This window comes from Empidonax traillii, unplaced genomic scaffold (assembly GCF_003031625.1).
Source record: "Empidonax traillii isolate 1590-97213 ecotype Southwest subspecies unplaced genomic scaffold, ASM303162v1 scaffold56:size2478089, whole genome shotgun sequence".
In the NCBI taxonomy this organism is placed as follows: Eukaryota; Metazoa; Chordata; class Aves; order Passeriformes; family Tyrannidae; genus Empidonax; species Empidonax traillii.
Genome location: NW_020955249.1, coordinates 496417 through 499179, shown reverse-complemented (window position 1 = coordinate 499179; position 2763 = coordinate 496417). Strand labels below are relative to the sequence as shown.

The 2763-nt window shown below is 55.2% G+C and overlaps 1 protein-coding gene across 3 annotated transcripts in view; it reads left to right on the top strand.

The window, feature by feature from the left end:
- RBM25 (RNA binding motif protein 25) overlaps window positions 1-2763 on the top strand; it is a 37197-nt gene that overhangs the window by 1263 nt on the left and 33171 nt on the right. The window contains exon 1 of one of the 3 annotated variants that reach the window (XM_027879635.1): window positions 1417-1538. The exons of 1 other annotated variant lie outside the window; for it this stretch is intronic. The gene's annotated coding sequence lies outside the window, so the exon portion shown is untranslated. Of the gene's footprint in view, window positions 1-1416; window positions 1539-2763 lie in introns of those variants that run through there. One more of the 3 variants, XM_027879637.1, reaches the window with a different exon arrangement.

The following is a 2763-nucleotide window of genomic DNA, read 5'->3' as shown; positions in this document are numbered from 1 at the left end:
TGGGGGGCAAGTGCCCCGCCCGAGACACACACACATTGTTGGAAAACCGTGCTTTTTGTACCCTCTCGATATCAGTTGTTGAATATTCATCCATTGTCCGTTTGTTGCCTTAAAAGGCAACTTTCCTGCTTTGGAGGTGGGTGTTACCCCCTGGTTGGTTGTCACCTATCTCCCCTGGGCTTGTACAGGTGGGTCTTGCATCATCCCCACGCTGCAAGTCCTGGAGGGCCTCTCTCTGTATTCACATGGCACAGAGAAATACATTTCATTTATAATTTGTTCCCTGTTCCTGGCCGCAAAAGATTCCCTGGTGTTAGGTCCAGACAGGACCCTTCACCTTACAGACTCCACGGTATGCCTAGAAGTTAGTAAATATACAGAAATAGTTCTTTTATTAGTACCCCCTTTTTATTTTAATTTGCTTGGAATAAAAACCGGTGCCTTCACTTATCACACAGGGGAGGGCTGATCAGAGGGCTGGAGCACTTCTAAGAAAGGCTAAGAAAACTTGGGCTGTTCAGCCTGGAGAAGAGAAGGCTCTGGTGAAAAGTTATTGCAGCCTTCCAGTATCTGAAGGGTTCAAAAAAGATGGGGGCTCACTTTTTAGCAAAAACAGCTTTTTAAGCAACAGGACAATGGTTTTAAAGGAGGGTACCTTTAGACTAGATACAAGGAAGATGATTTTCACAATGATGGTGAGGCCGAGATGGTTGCCCAGAGAGGTGGTGGATGCCCCATCCCTGGACACGTTCAAGGTCAAACTGGGATGGGGCTCTGAGCAACGTGATCTAGTTGAAAATGTCCCCGCTCATTGCAGGGGGGGTTGGACTAAATGACCTTTAAGGTCCTTTTCAACCCAAGCTACTCTATGGTTCCGTATCTTTACATCTACTGGCTGTAAGACTTTTCGTTGTAGCTTTTTAGGTCCCTAAAACTTGCGGAACACGGCTAAAACACGTGTTCTCTCCTGATTAACAGCCTGCTAAAAGCAAAAGGAGTATTTACCACGCGGCCGTGCCTGTGGTACAGCCCGTCACGACCGGGTCGCAGCTCAGGCTGGCCCGAGAGCTTGGCCGAGTGGTCCATGAGGACTGCCAGGAAGGCGTGGAGCCGGTGACATCCACAGCCGGCAGCTTTCCCGAGGCTTTCCAGAGCCTCCAGCCGCCCCAGCCCCGAGCGGCACCGCCTGACCTCAACATGGCGGACTCGGGGCCGGGTCACGGCCCCGCTCCGCCTGCCCGCACCAAAGATGGCGGCGATCCGCCCGCCCTTCCCTTCCCCACTGCCCCTCTATCCCCCGCCGCTCTATGGTCGGCCGCGTTACAGCCCGGACGCGGGGGAGGGCGCTCTGGCACCGCCGTCTCTGTGGTGGCGCAGCGCGGTGCATGCCGGGCCGGTGGCGGAAGGGGCGGGTCACATGACGGCGCGCGGCGCGGCGGCAGCGGCTGAGCGCGGTGTGTTCGCGGCCTAGCGGGGCCTCGGCCGGCCCAGCGCCCCCCGCCACCCCTGATCCCGCCGATCCCGCTGCGCAGCGAACGGTGAGACCCGCCGGGGTGCGGGGGCACGGGGGAGGGCCGGGGGGCACGCGGCGGTGGTGCCTCGGCCGCCCGCTGGGCGGAGGGGCGGCCGGGGCCGCTGGGCCGCGGCGGGTGCTCGCTGGGGAGGCGGCTCGGGCCTGGTTGGGGCGTGGGACGGGCGAGCGGCCTCGGGGCGGTGCCTGCGGGGCCCGTTCCTTCCTCTGCCGCCGGGACGCGTGCGAGTTCCTTCCGCCGGCCCGGAGCTGGCTCAGGCGGGCGGGGCGGGAGCGGCCCCGCGAGGGCAGGGGGGAGAACCCATCGCACAGCCGGGATCGGGCCCTGCGCCGAGCTTTGCCCTCGCCCCACGCTGTTCATAGCCCGGCCAGGCCACCTTGGGCTGTGGTTGGGATTTTTACTGTTCCACGCTGGGGAAACGGCTCACACGACGGAACGATTTTCGACGGTATCGCGACAGAGAAGTTATTGTCCTTAGTGAGGACGCGAGGGGGGGTGGTGATGTTCTTAAAACACGTGTTAGCAGCTCGTGCATAAAGGAATCAAGAGTGATTCAGCCATGTCAGTAACAGTTGTGCGTGCACACTGCATGTTTTTCTCATGATATGTTTTTCCACTGTAGAAAAAGATCTTTGTCTGCCTGAAGGAAAGGAGGGTTTTGTTTAAACACAAGGAACGTCCTGAACGCAAATATTTTTTTTTTTCAATTGTAATTCTTATACGGGTTTACAGGAAGTACAATCTCAGAAGTTGGATAGTTCTCAGTCCTTTCCAGTTAAAATGCAGGCACACGGGTTTTTGTAACTTTTTTGTGTGGCAGGAAATCATTGCTTCAGGTATTGCATCAGCATTTATGGAGGTGGTCCAGAGCAAATTGAAAGGAAGAACAAGACTGTTTCTTGCTTTCCCAGTAAAGGAGAGGCATTGTACAGAGTGCTTCTCGTTTCTCTGCCTCTGAGTGCCCATTCACATAAACATTGTAGTGCCACAGCCAGGTTTATGTTTTGGGAATAGTTAATAGCCAAGTTAGATTGGAGAGTCTCTTATTTGACGGGGGCTTTATATGGGTGCAGAGGCACAGAACTAGGACCTAAATCAAATATCTTAAAGTACTGATGACATACTTAATGGATCCCTAAGTAAAGGGGTTTTGGACTGAGCTTTTGGTTTGGGTAAACGTGTTGCTTCTTGTGTTGCTTCGTAACAGTTTGGGATGCACTATCCCGTGGCA